This window comes from Castor canadensis, chromosome 2 (genome assembly GCF_047511655.1).
Source record: "Castor canadensis chromosome 2, mCasCan1.hap1v2, whole genome shotgun sequence".
Taxonomy (NCBI): Eukaryota; Metazoa; Chordata; class Mammalia; order Rodentia; family Castoridae; genus Castor; species Castor canadensis.
The window spans coordinates 7,368,328-7,385,487 of NC_133387.1; the positions used below are offsets into that span (position 1 = coordinate 7,368,328).

At 47.1% G+C, this 17,160-nt stretch overlaps 4 non-coding genes across 4 annotated transcripts; 1 reads left to right on the top strand and 3 right to left on the bottom strand.

Moving 5' to 3' along the window:
• The first annotated feature begins 457 nt into the window (after positions 1 to 457).
• On the top strand, positions 458 to 529 carry Trnac-gca (transfer RNA cysteine (anticodon GCA)). The gene has a single exon. It is a non-coding gene; the product is annotated as a tRNA-Cys (tRNA).
• A 3,298-nt stretch (positions 530 to 3,827) lies between these two features.
• Positions 3,828 to 3,899, bottom strand: Trnac-gca (transfer RNA cysteine (anticodon GCA)). Its single transcript has one exon. It is a non-coding gene; the product is annotated as a tRNA-Cys (tRNA).
• A 7,450-nt stretch (positions 3,900 to 11,349) lies between these two features.
• Trnac-aca (transfer RNA cysteine (anticodon ACA)) lies at positions 11,350 to 11,421 on the bottom strand. The gene has a single exon. It is a non-coding gene; the product is annotated as a tRNA-Cys (tRNA).
• A 1,008-nt stretch (positions 11,422 to 12,429) lies between these two features.
• Trnac-gca (transfer RNA cysteine (anticodon GCA)) lies at positions 12,430 to 12,501 on the bottom strand. Its single transcript has one exon. It is a non-coding gene; the product is annotated as a tRNA-Cys (tRNA).
• Positions 12,502 to 17,160: the final 4,659 nt, after the last annotated feature.

Below are 17,160 nucleotides of genomic sequence, written 5' to 3' on the forward strand. Positions count from 1 at the left end.
ATGTCTTACCTCTCTCTGTAGCTCCAACATGGTATCAGGGATTATCACCTAACTCACTCTATGAGTGTTTGCTTAGTGAATAAGTGATGGTGTAAAATAATGGGTACCCTCTTTGAGAGCTTAAAGCATTGGGGGGCTCTCCCTGGGCTGTGTGAGAGGGTCTTTGAGGACCCAGTACCAGAAGTTCTTGTCCTAACCATTGTATATGGGTTAGGGGGAACTCCAGACTCAGGCATCCTTTTCAGGTCAAAGATTGGTGCCCTCACAATACCCAGAGAGATAGGGGGCTGGTAAAAGATTAGTTAACCATAGGGAGGGAAAGAAGGGAGGGCAGACTTCAGTGGAGAAAGCTTGGCAGTTTTTGGAACATGCAAAGGAACAGTGGGTAATAAATATGTAGATAGCTGGGGTGTGGTGCCATGGTTGAAGAAGTACTAAGGAAAAGTTACATATGAATGGGGGTATAGCTCAGGGGTAGAGCATTTGACTGCAGATCAAGAGGTCCCTGGTTCAAATCCAGGTGCCCCCTTTGTCCCAGTTTTAATCACTGAAGCACATCCTATGTTGTGCATTCCTCTCCAGCCAGAATCAGGATAAGGGAACGATGCAGCACAAACTCTGGCCCACACCCCAAGTGTAGACTCAGCAGCTCTCAGCTGATCTTTTGCACAATAGAGTTTATGAGGCACAGACTCCTGCTTTCTCTAGTTCTCTGGGTTCCACCTAGTTGCAGAAAGTTTCAGGATTGTTCAGAATTTTCCCCCAGACAAACCATGCGATTCACAGAGAATAAGTGACCCATATCTCCCCTCCTGTAGGTGTCACGTACCACTTTGCTCAGTCTACAGCAAATGCCCCTACAATAGAGGGGGTGTTCACTATGAGCTCAGCATGCCAGGCTGTAGTCAGAAGCCCTGGACCTTCACTCTTTTCCATGTCTGGAACTCCCATTTAGGACTGCTGCAGACTCATTGACCATAGGTTCATGTTCTGCCCTGCCCAGACCCAAGCCTGGGGGTGGTGTGAGGATCAGGGTGCTAAGAGGATGTCTGGGACTAGATCCCGGGAGTGAGATGAAGTCATCCAGGGCTGCTTAGAGGACTGCGTTGACTGACCCTCCTGGCTTCTTTTCTCTCTGTCCTCCCTGCAGACAGATTCAGAACCATAGGCTCCAGCAAGGAAAAGAAGCTGGAATCACATCCCCAAAATCAGTGAGTAAACATAAGGGCTGGTAAGAGAACCTGGGTTGGAACCTTTCAATCTGTCCTTAAAAGTTCATGTCAGTGTTGTCTAATGAAGACGTCTGATCCTAAGCCCACGTCCAGTACACTCTAAGTCCAGCAGTCCATAGCCAAAGACATCATAGAAAAGCCATAGAAGACCTTTGGATGAATCAAGCCTTACTCCCCAGCTGGAGTAAGGGCTGCCTGTCTCAGCTGTTGGTGTGAAATGCTGAGCACAGTGCATGCCTCTGTGCATGATGATTCCAGCCCCAGCGTCTGAGTCCTCAGCAGTGACTGACAAAAGGCCAAAGGGCTGTTAACAAGCTCCTCAGAGGGTCCCAGTGGGAACTGGGAACCTCCAAGTTAGTGCAGTGCCCTGGGGTACAGGATTGAAAAATAATCATGACACACGTCCAAGCGCACACACCTGGTTAATACCAGGGCTGGGACTGAATCTCACATGGCTGGTCCAGCCCTGGGCAGGACACGACCTGTTACCCACTCCCTGAAAGGCCCAATGAGCTTGACCTTCCCAAGAAATGACCTGAAAGACTTTTGGTGTAATTAGCACTAGATTGCCTAGACCCAAAAGGAGACAAAGTCAGACAGATAAACCATACGCTGGATTTGCACCATAGACATCTTAACCTGCAGTCAAATGCTTTTCCCTTGAACTGAAGCTTGCTTCAAACAGGTTCCCTAATTGACACCTTTTAATGACTGTTGGTTCCCCAGGCAGGGGTCCTACAGTAACTTGGGTGTGGTTCTGTTTGTTCCTGGTTAGGCCTCACAGCCTGGCTGACCCACCACATACAAACCAACTGTCTTCTTGTCATCATCCTCCTCCCCTCTCCTCCTGACCCCTCATTCCAGTGCCTGGAAACCTTCTCCACCTCCCCTGCCAAGTGCATCCTCCTCTTTGGTCTCCAGCTGGGTACCCTGGCTTTGGAATTAGTTCTCATTGGCACCCACAACCCTCCTGTCCACTCTCTCCAGTGCTCTCTTCATCACTCCCAAGGCCAAGTTTTGGTCATGGCCCCCCTGGAATGCAGCTCCTGGTAAGCAGTCCTGCTCTCTTGGAAGCCTCTTTGCGGTGAGTCAGCTCACTTGCAGAACAGGGGTTGGTCTTGAGCCTATCCCTCTTGAAGTTCAGAGTACAGGCCCAAAGGGACTTCTGAGCTGGGAGGAGGACCCTCCCTGTGCTGCTGAGCCTCTGAATAAGCCCCTCAGATCACAGGTGAACTATGACCTTCCCCCAAGGCACAACGCTGTAGAACACAAGTGTCCCCTGCTGTAATTGTAGGCTACATAGTGTAAGGGGGTGCTGTTTCTCGTGCTCCCTCCCCTGCTGGAGCGAGGTTTGCTCTCTCGTTCCTTGGCTATTACTGGACCTAACTGGGCTTAACTGGAGGCAACTGGAGATTTTAGAAAAGATACAGAATAGACAGACAGAAATTTGGGGTCAGGTGTGTTGTACGCTCGGCTGGAGACGCACAACCCTCGTTGCTTCTTTTATCTTGATTATTTAAGGCCTTACTCCTCGCAGTTCTTTAAAACCTTGCTTAAAACCTCTTTCCTTAGGTTCACACTGTGTTTGCTCTCAACTTATCTTTAGCTTAATTGCTCTTAAAGTCTTTTTCCCCCAGGCTTGTACTTTTTTTTTTTTTTTTTTTTTTTAGCATTCTCTCTTCAGCTCTCTTAAAGCCTGGTTGCTCAACCTTGTAAACCAGCAGCTGCACCTACAATCTGCATATGCATAACTCTTAAGGTGTCATCCTTAGACTCTCACTGTGCACTGTCCCCTGTCCTCTTTGGCTTTTCTTTAGCTTGCCTAAGGTCTATGTATGAAGTTCTTTCTCAGCTTTGCTTTCCGAAGCCTATGTTAAAGTTCTCGGTGCAGACTTTCTATCAACCCCTGTTTAGCATTTTCCCTTCCACAATTTTTCCCCTTTCCCTTTAGCATTTTCCCTTCAATAATTCTTTGCCCTTCCAAAAGCTTCCCACATCAAAAAGCCCAAAGTAAAGCCCCAAAGACAAAAAGCAAAAGGCAAAAAGCCCCTCTTCCTCCTTCAGAGGTCTTTTATAGCAGCAAACAAGGTGGAGCCATAGGGAAGGGTGTGACATTGCAACAGGAGAAACCTGCACTCCTGCTTCTCTGAACACAGCTTTGGAGACGCAGCTGTTTTGCCTTTCCCTGTTTCTTGTGGGGCTGTGCCTATCTCGGTCTACAGGTAAAAGCAATGAACTGCATCTCACCTTGCTGTGTCCAGTTCTCACAGGCTTTAATCCACTCCCCACAGCATAGATTCCAAGCTTCCGGCATAGAGGTTCTGCCCTCCTTGGTGTGTTCATTTGTCATAATGATGAATGGCTCCTAGCATTGGTGGGTGGAACCAGGGATGCTAGACATCCTATCTGCTGACTCAGGCCACGAGAGAAGAACAGACACAGCACAATAGGGTCACTGACAGAGCTCATCTGGGTCTACAAGTTACTGAGCCATTGAACCAGAACTAAAGGGTCCTCTCCTGTCTCATCTAGCCTCCTGGGAAGTTTTAATGTTAGGGATGACAATTGATTCAGGGAATAAAAAGCACAAGGATTAGGGAGCACCTGGATTTGAACCAGAAACCTTTTGATCTGCAGTCAAATGCTCTACCCCTGAGCTATGCCCCTCCTTGATGTGGCCTGGGTTTAGCACTAATAACTGGATGGCCCTTCTTCTCCCACACATTGTTTCCATCTGTCTTGGGCTGCCCCTAGGTCCTGGCACACAGCCCTGCTCTGGCCATGAACTCACAACACCCACCCCCACACTCTGTGCTTCAGGTGGACCCCAGGAGCCTCCTCTGCCATGATCTGAGGTTTTCCTCCCTCAGCACCTGTCTGAGGTCACCTTCCCTTCCAGAACCAGAGTTTGGATTTCTCTACCATCTCATTCTGTGGTCTTCTCTCATCCCATGACCAAGTTTGTGGCCTTGGCAGAGTCCCCAGAGACCTGCTTGATATGAGATCAGGTATTTGACCAAAAAGGCTGCAGTATCGCTGCTAGGCAAGGATATAGACTCAGCAACACCACAGGTCAGCACAGCTGGAGATCATACCCAACCATCCAGGAACCTAAAGAGTAGGCCTTATGGTCCGTGAGCTGGTGCTGAAGACTCCCTATCATTTACTGGCCAAGCCCTTGCCCTGCAGTGGGATGGACCAAACTGACAAATGTCTACCTGCTTTGAGGAGGCTCACCTGCAGTGCCTGATGCCATCCATGGACCCATCTGAGCACCTGAGGCACCTGGAAGATGCCAGAATCACAGCCACCAAAGAAGGCGGAGAACCATGGAAAGCAAAGGTAAGGCATGATATCCAGTCATGGTATTATACAGGCAAGTTCGATGAGGGGAAGGAGGAGGTGGAGAGAGAGAGAAAGAGACAAAGAGAGAGTGTGGAAGAAGAAGGAAGAGGAGGAGGAGGAAGGAGGAGGAGGAGAGGAAGAAGAAAGGAAAGAAGAAAGAAGAAGAAGGAAGGAAGAGAAGAACTGTTTTTTGAAAGTCTTACGTCAGTGCTTCCTGACCTGCGGTTGAACATTTATAGATTCTCAATAAATGCTAACCACTGTTAACATAGATTCTCAATAAATGCTAACCACTGTTAACAGTTGGGTTTCCTTTCTCCCAAATTAAAAATGCACATCCCTAGGTAGGGATTTCATCTCCTGCTACTGCAGGGGTGACTGCACTCCTAGGTCTCAAGCCGTCCCATCAGCTCCCACTCCATTCTAGGCTCTGTGTCCCTCTTAGCAATGCTCCTTGTCCTGCTCTGTAAAGAAAGGCATTTTGGACTTAATGGCAGGCATGTCTTCCTGTTATTTCTAAATTACTGCAATTCTTTAAAAAGGTGATGGGTACTTTCATACTTTCGTCCTGGTGGGATGTATTGTAATCTTTCCTGGAAGGCTACTTGCATTCAAAATAGCTAAAACATGCATTTTCTTTATTTAATATAAAAGTGGACAAAGTTGTACTACATGGCTGGTCACTGTGGTTTGCAAAAATGAACAAATAGACCATACAGACGGACGTCCTGCGTAAATGCTCGGAGCCCACGAGGACATGCCATGTACTGTATCTGCAGATTATTAAGGCAATCGCTCTACCTACAACACGGTAACAAAGGGTGACTTTTAGTCCCTTCCACTCTCTTCTTAAGAACCTTCTATCCTCCATTTGAATGAAAGGATACCTTTTAACTACAACATCTCACCAGTCCACAAACACATGCAGTTGAAATGGATCTCCAAGATGGTAGAGCTCCAATAAACGATGACTTTTTTTGGTATTGTTGGGACTCAGGTTTGAACTCAGGGCCTCTTGCTTGCAAAGCAGGTGCTCTATCCCTTTGAGCCCCTGCTCTATCCCTTTGAGCCCCACCTCAGACCTCCTGTTCATCTGACCATCTTAGAGATGGGGTCTAGTGAACTATTTGCCTGGGCTGGCCTCAAACCTTGATCCTCCTGATCTCCACCTTCCAAGTAGCTAGGATGACAGCAGTGACACTGTCTCCCAGCCACTGATACATTTCTAAAGCTTGGATGGAAGGGGTTGGTTTTTAAAGATTGTGCATGCATTGGAGGACAGAGACATGTCACACATTAAGTACATCCTACCTTTCACGGATTTCCAGTTTCATCAATCTTTGAGCAATTTTGATTTCCAGGCTTAATCACCAAGTTGGGCAAACAATAAAAATAAGTCCCAGCTTCCTCAGTTAAAACACTGAATCCAGAATTCAATAACAGTTCAGTGGAGTTTAATACATTTTTTTTACCCTCCTCGGTCTAGTACTATCAGGAATTCATTTGTACACACATACCCTAGAGTTTTTCTATTATAAATCAGTATCATTTGGTGATTATTTCTTATTTCAGCCTCCACCTGCAAGGTGTGACTTTGTAATTCACTCTCCTGGGCATGCTGATATTTTCTTAAGGTGTTGATCAAAAGACAGGCAGTGGGAGTAAGAGAGGAGAAGCAAAGCAGGAGTGGTGGGTGAGCGGGAAGGGCTTCTTCACTGGACAGAGGAAGTTTAGAAGCTCTTGCAGTTAGAATATTTTAGGTTCTAGAAATCTCATAAATCTTCATGACAATTCTTAGGGGTTTCACTCTTTCTAGACTACAGCCCTATGTTTTCACACTTAGGGGGGTATGAATTAAATTGACATATTTCAGCGATCTTCTAGAATCAAACTCTGCCAGTGGTTTTCTGCTAAGTCTTCCAGCTGCTGGGAATAAGAGATTTTGGTTCTTTTCATTGAGCTTATTATTATTTCTCTAAGCTATTCTAGTGCCCTTAGCATTGGTCAGGTCTCCCACGGTTTCTCATTCAATGACAAGCAAGTGGGTGTCTGGAAGGAAGCTTTGCCCTGAGTAGGTACTTCTTTTCAGGGGAGCACCAGCAATAATTACCAACCATTTTACCAGGACAAGTTATAGGTTATGCCAGATTCCCAGACTCACAGATTCATTTCCTATTCCGCTAGTCTCAGCCAGCTGAGATAACCAATACCATTTTCATGAGGCTCTGTTGCATGGAACCCATCCTGACACCATTGTGTGTACAAGTTAGGAAAGCTGGGTGCAGAACCGGAGACTACCTTTGTCTACCTGAAACAAATAAGGTGATCCTTGTCAGGAGCTCATGACATGGACAGGAAGCATAGAGGAGCGCTTTGACACCAGGCAGATCCAAGGGGAACACAGCCAGACTTCAGTCAAAGTCACAGCACAGCCGCATCTTGTGAGAATGTGTCTTTGCCCCATAGTCATGGCAGACCTATGCCACCACCACAATGAATTCCAAACACTTTCTGCCCCGTGTCTCACTCTCTTGATCATCGTCATCTGAGCAGCTGAATGTCGGGGATGGACTAGATTCTAGGGACAAGGAATAAGCCAAAAAGTTAACCCTTTTGGCTTATGCAGTGAGAAATGGAGCTGTGCCTTTCAATAATATTCATAAAACTGTGGATTCTTAAATGATGTGGAAAAGGACTTAGCTGGTGTATAGTTAAGAAAATAAAAACACCAATGTCCAGTCCATATGATGGAGTTCATGGACTGAGGAGGTCCACAGAGGCTGCAGGAGGGAAGAAACCTTCCTGAGGTCTGAACTGCCCATCCTCCCTTCCTTCTGAACATAGGTTGGAGATCAAGAAACTCAACAGAGGAAAGGAAGCAGGAATCCCGACACTCAGAGTCAGGATTTCAGCCTGGGATGGCTCCATCTGCTTTCCTGAAAAAAAGAAGTAGAGCTAGTGTGCAATGTTCACCTCCTGGACAAAATCCTGAACGTGAAAACTAAGGCTTGTGTTTCTTGTTTGGTAACCACTGGACAGACTATGCATCATAAACTGACCCCTCTCCCCCAGCTCCCACCTCTGCACACCTGGCAGCTTTCTGTGCCTACAGCCTTCCCAAGTGAAGTGCTGGTAACTGGCTTGCTGGGGAAAGAAAAATCAAATAGCTGGATCTGATGTAAAAATGGTTCCAACTTCCATGACATAAATATCCTGCTTTGGCTGATTGAGGGCTGACGATAATTTGACACTGGATAGCCCTTGGCTGAGGGCACCAATTTTGAAAATTATTGCTATCTATAGCTTCCAGTGCCTTTAGAATCATCTTGAATGGCAGTTCCTATAAATTGACCATCTCTCAGACACTTTGGAGGTAAGGAGAGACTAGCAGAAGGATGTAAAGTGTATCAGGATCCCAAAGAAATCTGAGTTCTTTTTTTTTTTTTTTCCCAGTATTGGGGCTTGAACTCAGGGCCTACACCTTGAGCCACTCCACCAGCCCTTTTTTGTGATGGGTTTTTTTCAAGACAGGGTCTCATGGAACTATTTGCCTGGGCTGGCTTCAAGCTGTTATCCTCCTGATCTCTGCCTCCTGAGTAGCTAGGATTACAGGCATGAGCAACCAGTGCCCGGCCACCTGAGTTCTTTTTGAAACCTCTCAAGTCACTTGGATGCATAATCAGGTTTGAGAAACACTGCTGAGTCTGGCTAACTGTTCTCACTGCCATCTTCCCTCTTCTAGCCATGAATTCTTCTTTCCCTTTCCCACAGACTCTTCTTTGGGTTCTCAGGGTCTCTCCTCCCCGTGGCCTTGCACTCTTCTGCACACTCTTGGCTGAGGGCCCTGGCTCCTAAGTCGTGGCCTGAGGTTGGTGCCAAAGTTCCCTCCTTCCTCTGCTTCTTCTCATGTCATACCCATCTTCACCCCTTTTCGGGATGCTGCCTCACCAAGGGCTTGTCATGGGCACCACTAGAAGGACCTATGGATGTCTCTCATGTCTCCTGCTGTCTACTCTCCTTCCTTCTTCTCATGGCCTAGTCTGCTTTGACGGGAGCCTCTGATAGCAGGGAGGCATCTGATTGGGAGGCAGCCCTCATTCCCCAGAGGTCAAAGGCTGATCTCAGCAGCTCAACACAAGTACAAGAACAGCAGGCACAATAGGTTCTCAATTGCAGGCATTGGACACTAATTTAAATGGCTTTTTTACTTCATAATATGGACCAGAGTATCACTTTCCACCAGTGATGAGGTAATCACTGTCTTCAGACCCCACCAAGTGGCCTAGCCAATTGATGATGCCCACCTGTGGGAGTCTAGCTCCTAGAATCACTCAGGGAACAGACACTGTGTCAATCAGGCAGTTTCAGGAGACAGAAAACAATGTAGGCAAAGGTAGTGCTTGTCCTTTCAATATACGTAGAATTGGGAGAACATAGGATGGGGGGAAATGATGCCAAGTACCAACAGACAATACCAACTCCATATGTGCCCTCCAAACCTGCTTGCCAGGCCAAGCACACCATCCCACTTGATGACAGGTGGCTGTTGGGCACGCTGAACTGGAACTCAGGATGAACGGCGTAGGTCCCAGGCAAGAGAACAGCTCCAGAACTGCCTGTTGCTCAAATGGCATGAAGCACTTCCAGAAGAGGAATTCTGCTACATTTCTCTACCAAACATGCCAACGACATGAAACAGCATCGCCATCTGTTACAGACCCAAGTGCCCCATGAGGTCAGTGGGGTCAGTAGAGCCAAGAGCAGCACCCAGGGATAGTCAGTGTGGTCTCCCAAATCCTCTTTGATGGGGTGCTAATGCAGGATGTAGTCTTTTCTGGGATGTTCTGATGTTTCTCAAAGGATGAGATCTCCAGAAGTTTCACGAGTACCAGACAACCAGTAGGAATATCTAGATAAATGGCAGAAGGAGCTTTTGGGGGTATCCAGCAGGAAGGTCCATAGCCTGTGACTGGATATTGTGGTTGGGTCCTTGTCTCTAGTTTAGATTCCCCTGTCATTGAGGGACTCATGGTCTTTGAGCTGATTTAGATGTGGGGAGTCACTGTGACTGATTGGATGAGCAAGTCACACATCATAAACCCACCTCAACTTTCCAGTCCCTTGAAGTCTTTCTACATGATACCAAGGAAGCCCTAGTATCTCAAGGGTATTTAGAATTGGCCTACTGGGAATCCAGGTTTACCTCAACCCACTGAGCAACAGGCTTATCTTAGCTGCTCCAATGGTGACGTTCTAAACAAAAGGTTAATTGGGTACATTTATGAAACTAAATTCAGACTTATTTAAATTCATACTTTTCCTGTTTTATAAAATACTCCAAGAATCCACATCTGTGCATGCTTGGTAGAATTGGCTGATATAAATAAGCTGATTGAAATGGTTTTGTTGGGTGTCTGCAGCATCCAGCAAATGGGGCTAGAGTCAGCAGAGCTCTGACTCTAGCTGTGGTCAGCAAACAGTGGGAGTGGGGATAACAGTGCCAGCCCTTAAGGGGAGAGCTGGCTTGATTGCCAAGGGAGATCCGGGAGAGTTGTCAAATGGTACAACTGGAGTTTTCCAAATACTCTCCTAATACATGTTGCCATCCCTGAAGTTCCACTGAACCTCATTTCCCTGAGGTTCTTCCCTGTTACCCATTCCTGGTGGCAGCAGGGTACTTTAATTAAAGAAAAGCCTGTCTCAGACAAATGGAAAACAGAAGCCAACCACTGGGAGGCGGCAAGAAGCTCATGGCATAGCAGAGAAGCCTGACCACCCTGGCCCATAAAAAAGGGCAGGACCCAATGGAAGCCATGGGCCAGGACTTCAGCCAGCCTCATTAGGCAGTTGTCACCACAATGACACACTGGCCACAGCCTCTGACCCCTGTCACTGCCTGAGTTCTGCCACCTCCAGGATGATTCCAAATACAACCTGTGTCTCTGTACAATTTAGTTGGCATTCCCAGTCTTATTTAAGGGTGTGTTGTTGGCCAAGCTTAAGGCTACCCTGTTCTGATGGTGAATTTTATGTGCTGACCTGGTGAGCCATGGCGCACAGACGTCTGGCCACACACATCTGTGTTTGCTGTGAAGGCATCTTTGGAGGTGACCCACATTTCAATCAGTAGACTTTGAGCAAAGCCCATTACACTCCCTATGGTGAATGGGCCTCCTCCATCAGCTGAAGTCTTAAGAGAAAAGACAGATGTCCCTGGGGAAGAGGAATTCTGCCCCCTGAGTGTCTTCCAACACCAGCTGCCACATTAGCCTTTCTGGGTCACCAGCCTGTGCATCTGCCCTGCAGAAAGCAGACTTGTCTGACACAACTGTGTGAGGCACTACCTTAAAATCTCTGTACACACACACACACACACACACACACACAATGGGTTCTGTTTTCTTAGGACAACACTAACACATCAATATTCTCACATGTGCCACTGCTGACTTCTTTAACAAGAGACAGTCCCCTGTCTCTACTAGGACTGAGACATTAAAGAACTGTTTGCCAGGGCTCTACAAAGCACATCAGACCTCAAGAAACTGGGTCTCTCAGGAGCAGCAGGTGTTGGGATGCAGGTGCACCTCACCTGCACCTCCTCTCACTGCCTTGAAGGCTAAGTGAAGGTTGGCGGAGTGGCCTGCCTAATAAGGTTGAGGCCCTGAGTTCCAGCCCCAGTGCTGCCAAAACAAACAAAAGGTCACTGAAGGCTAAATCTATGTGGTGAAAAACCTGGAAAGGGAACAATGTGTTCATTGAAGGAAAAAGTAGGGGGCACCTGGATTTGAACCAGGGACCTCTTGATCTGCAGTCAAATGCTCTACCCCTGAGCTATACCCCCACTCATATATAACCTCTCATTAGCACCTTTTCATCCATGGCACCACACCCAGGCTAGCTACGTATTTATAACCCACTGTCTCATATGTGTGTTCCAAAAACTGTCAGGCTTTTCCCACTGGGGTCTGCCCTTCTCTCTTTCCTTTTCCAGACTTCACTAGTCTCCCTCAGCCCCCTGTCCCTCTGGTGTGGTGAGGGTCCCAGACCTTGACCTCCAAAGGATGCCTGACTCTGGTGGCTTTCCTAAGTCCATACACACCAAGAGCTACTGGTCCTAGGTCCTTGGTCCTAGGCCAAGAGCTGCTGGTCCTAGGTCTTCAAGGAACTTCACATACAGCCCAGAGAGAGCCCCCCGCCACCGACTCCCCTACCCCTCACCATACTCCATGGCCTCAGGAGAGTACTCATTATTTTACTCCATCTTTCCTTCACTTAACAAACACTCACAGAACTGATTAGGTACCTAACCCTGTCATCCATGTTGAGGTCACAGAGACAGGTAAGAGATTGTCTTCGTTCTTAAAACAGTCTCAGTAATGGGAGACTGACCCAAGAACCACAAAATTTCCATAGTAGAGTCAGAAGATTAAACAGTGGCCTATGGGACAGGAGAAAGAAGCAGCCTGAATATCCAAGAAGGGTTTCCTGGAGTAGATGACAAACATTTGCCAAGAGAGGAAGTCAGACTCCTCAACCCTGCAGACCTCCTGGACAGCTGAATTTCCCACAGTAAGTAAGCCTCACGATCACTGCTCTAAAGGAAATCCATGCCACAACAAGACTGGCCGTGACCTGGATAGACCTCACGGCCAGCCTTCTGCTGTCTTCTTCCAGAGAGAACACAGGTGGGACGTGGGGAGAATTCAGAGGACAAGAGAAACAGAGTACAGGGAACATCTGGGGCACCGCTGGGGGTTAAGGTCCAATCAGTGACAAAGGTCTTAGTCTGGATCCATGACACTGACAACTTCAGGAATTTTACTTTCTGACATCTAAAAGAGACTCTAGCAGGGAGCACCTGGATTTGAACCAGGGACCTCTTGATCTGCAGTCAAATGCTCTATCCCTGAGCTATGCCACCACCTGTTTATATCTGTCTAATAAGCACTCTAAACCTGCATGGCCACACCTGGCTGTCACCATCCTGATATGTGCACTTGCTGTGCTCTGTCATCCTATGCTTCCTCCTACTAGGCCTGGCCCCGAGCCACTCTGCACACCTGACTGCCACCTGCACTGGGACCAGCACCTTCCTCCTTAGTTCCTATGGAGGTAGGGCATTTGGTCCTGGAGCTCTGCAGCCAGAAATCCGTAAGTCTCACCTAGAAGAGTCAGAAGCAAGGAGTTAGATGCTCAACAAATGCTTTTGGGGGACAGGGCTGGGCAAAAGCACCAGATATTTGTTCCCACCTAAGAACTACTAAACCACATTCTCTGGGAAGGGACCTGGAATGATGTGTGTCTTAATGAGCTCAGAGAGAGTTGGAGCTATGGGATAAATCTGTGCCTTTTCACGTTATACAAGTGAAAAAATGACCATGGTTAAATAATGCCCAAATAAAACACGCCCAATTACTAACCAAGTCATAACCAGAATTCACATTTATGTTAAGAACTCTTTGCACCAGATGTTTTGGAGCAGGGGGAGGATCTGCCTCCTTGGTCTCTCCTCTCCCCCACCTCTCTCTCTCTCTCTCTTTTTTCTTTTTTCTTTTCTGCAGTAATGGGGCTTGAACTTAGGGCCTTCACCTTGAGCCACTCCACCAGCCCTATTTTTGTGAAGGGTTTTTCAAGATAGGGTCCCATGAATTATTTGCCTTGGCTTGCTTCGAACTGCGATCCTCCTGATCTCTGCCTCTTGAGTAGCTAGGATTACAGCCGTGAGCCACCAGCGCCGGCTTCCCCCACCTCTCTTATTCTCCATTTTCAGAACCCTTTAATGATTCAATAGAAGAAGTAACCCGAAGAAATGATCCACTCCACAGAAAAATGATGAAGTAAGAATCAGAGACATCTAAAATCCCTAGGGTGTGACACAGGACATCAAGTGCCAAAATGTGGTCAGTATGGAAGGAAGGGGCAGCAGGTGATGAGGTCTTGAACCAGGGACTACTTGATGTGCAGGAAAATGATTGCCACTAGGTTATATCATTTTCCTGGTTCCATTTTTGTGATCAACAATATTTTGGCTGCATTTGACCACACACAAGGATCTAGTCTATGTTCTAGGTCTCCTTGTTTCCAGTGCCCTACTGGGAACTGACTCTGCCTTCACACAGACCCCTGTCTGGTTTTAAAATTACCCCAACCTTCTCCATAGACCATCCCAGGACTTCTAGAAATCTTCCCTGCCCAGCTCCCTACAGCCCCCTCTTTTTCAGTACTGGTATGGGGCCTTAGTTTGGAGGCCGGCTGTTGAGAGCCGGTCTTGCACTCTCCTTCTCTCCAGCAGTTTCATCTTCTCCAACCCTGGGTTCTACTGCTCTCTCTCCACCTCACTCTCACCCTCTACACTTCTCTCACTTTCTATTTACAGGTTTGAAGGAGATACTCCTTACAAGAGAGGTCATGACCCACACGCTTCCCAAGGTAAGAAGAGGGAGGACTTAGGGCTGGATTTGTGGCTCAAGTGATACAACACCTGCTTAACAAGTGAAGGCCATGAGTTCAAATCCCAACCAGAAAAAAAACTAATGGAGTGAGGTCCAGGCAGGAAGACTGGCTATTTGAGCAGCCCTGGCTCAGGATGCACTGAAATGAGAGCAGGGATCTCTTTCTTGTGGACCTCACCCTTGGGAACTAGTATTTATGAGGTCAAGACCACATAGACCCCAAGGCTAAAGAAAGGACCATGAGCCAAAGGAAGCACAGCTTGAGATGCACAGAGTTGTGGGAAGATGTCAGGGAGTTTGAAGCCCAAAATTCACTTTTTTTTTGTAGTATTAGGGTTTGAACTCAGGGCCTCACATTTGCTAGGCAGGTGCTCTTAGCACTTGAGCCACTCCACCAATCCCCAAAATTCATTATGATCTGCAGGAGATAACAAGGGTAATAACAATGTGTTCTTGGAAAAATAATTTATTTAGTTATTTTAAATAGCTAGGAAATACATTTTCAGTGTAAGTAATAAAACATTCTAAACCCTTTTATCCTGCCTTACACAGTTTAAGAATACAGTATGTAAAAATGTCAAACTGCCACTGAATCTTTGTGTGACTCAGTCTGGATGTACAGTGTTAGCAGGGACATTTGGTTGGGCCAAAGTGTCAGGGATGAGAAGAAAGTAGTCTTTTACTTTGGATGCTGAAGCCATAAAGACAATTCTTTACGAGGCTCAAAGCACTTGGGGCACTGAAAAGGTGAACAGAAGACAAGCATAGTGGCTCATACCTGTAATCACAGCTACTAAGGAGGCTGAGATCAGGAGGACTGTTGTTTGAGGCTATCCCAGGCAGAAGCTATTCTCAAGACCTCCCATGTCAACCAATACTAGAAGACAGTGGCAACCACCTGTCATCTCAGCTAGGAGAATTGTGAGCCAGTCAAGCCCTAGGAAAAAGCAAGACCCTATCTTAAAAACAACCAAAGCAAAATGGCTGGAGGCATAGCTCAAATGGCAGAGTGCTTGACTAACAAGTGCAAAGCCCTGAGTTCAACACACACGCACACACGCACACACACGCACACACACGCGCACACGCACACGCACGCGCACGCGCACGCGCACGCACGCGCACGCACACACGCACGCGCGCACACACACGCACGCACGCACACGCGCGCACGCACGCGCGCGCGCGCACACACACGCGCACACACGCACACGCACGCACACGCACGCACGCACGCGCACGCACGCACACGCACGCACGCACGCGCACGCACGCACACACACACGCACACACACACAAAAGGTGGACAGAAAATAGAAGGTTCACAAGCTGTTGACAAAATACAAAAAAAAGGAAAATGACAGAGGACACCCAAGAAGAGTGAGACAGGAGTGAACAGGACTTGAAGGCTGGTACAGGAGGTCACATGGACAGCAGGACTGTGGGGAGGTGAGATGCAAAACCACACCTAATTAGCTTCTTGTCCTTCCTGACAAGAAGACTCAACAGTAGGGGACCCAGGAGGCAAAAGCAAGCTTTCTTACTGCCAAGTTCAGTGAGCAAAAATCAGTATCCCAGGGAGCGTGTGATGGAATCAGCGACCTGTGACCATCACTGGCTTTACTCAGAAACAACTAGTGATGCCTAATGAGTGTATTTCATATCTGACCTTTAACACAGGACATCAGGTCCTTACTGATGACCTGGCATCACTCCTAGCTCTAAAGTGCCACTAAGATGGGTCACCTGCCTACCATGTCCACAGATCCATACCACCCTCCAGGCCTGGCCCACAGTCACCCACCATCTCCATCTTGGAGGACACTCCTGGAACATCACTCAGGTTTATCACCAGAATGTCATTTAGAATTACACAGTGCTAGGGCTGGGAGTTTGGCTTAAGTGCTAGAGAGCTTGCTAAGAGTGACACAGTGCTGTAAATACTGATGTAATTTTTCTACCACTTGGAATCACCAGATGTTAAGATAGACATTATAGGAGATTGTAACCTGCAAAATTAAAATGCACAGATTCTTTGTAAGTGCTACTAATCAGAATTAAAGGAGAGATCTGTATTTGTAATAAGATAAGTTAGTAAATCTGATGCAAAGTCAGCCTGGGGGACCTGTGTAATGTTACCTTTGAAGAGAAACTAATCAAGAACTTTTAAAACTACAAACAGATCCTTGATAACAGGACCCTGACCTGTGGTAGGCTGCTGATGTCACCAGAGAAACTGGCACAAGTACTAGAATTCGTGGTAAGGAAAGAAACTACTGATCACAATACCAAATCCAGAAAGGATCATTTTAGGTTTGGCAAAAACAAAAACCAATAGGGAGCATCCAGATTTGAACCAGGGACCTCTCGATCTACACGATCTATAGTCAAATGCTCCACCCCTTGCTAAAGCAGGATTCCTCCTTAGCATATTGTTACCTATCGCATTAGTCAGAGTTCACCATGCTGACAAATATGTTAGAGAAACAATTTTAAAGGATGAAGTATTTATTTGGCTTCACAATTTCAGATGTTTCATTCCGTGGTCTCTTGGCCCCATGACTTGTATGCCTGTGGTGAGGCAGAGCATCATGGTGGAGAAGGTCTGATGGAGCTGAGACGCCGATATCATGAGAGCCGGGAAGAAGAGAGTAGAGAGGAAGGGCCGGAGATAAGGTAAAAGCTTTCCAGGACAAAACCCTGTGGCCTACTTCTTCCAACTAGGCCCCACCTCCTAATTTCCACCACCTCCCAATAATGCCGTCAAATTATGAATCTCTCAATGGCCAATGTGTCCTGGGCAGTGGCCATTGCCCTTTTCACTGCCTGAACTCTGCAACTCACAGGGTGATGCAAACCCAGCCTTCGTCATGGCACAGCTTAGTCTCAATTCCCTGCCTTATTTAAGGACGTGTTATTGGCCAAGCTTAAGGCATTACCTGTTTTGATGGTGAATTTCATGTGTTGACTTGGTGAGCCATGATGCACAGATGTCTGGCCAAACACATCTGTGTTTGATGTGAAGGCATTTTTTGGATTTGACCCACATTTCACCCACTAGACTTTGAGCAAAGCCCATGACATCCTCTAAAGTGGGTGACTCATATCAACTGAAGTTCTAAGAAGAA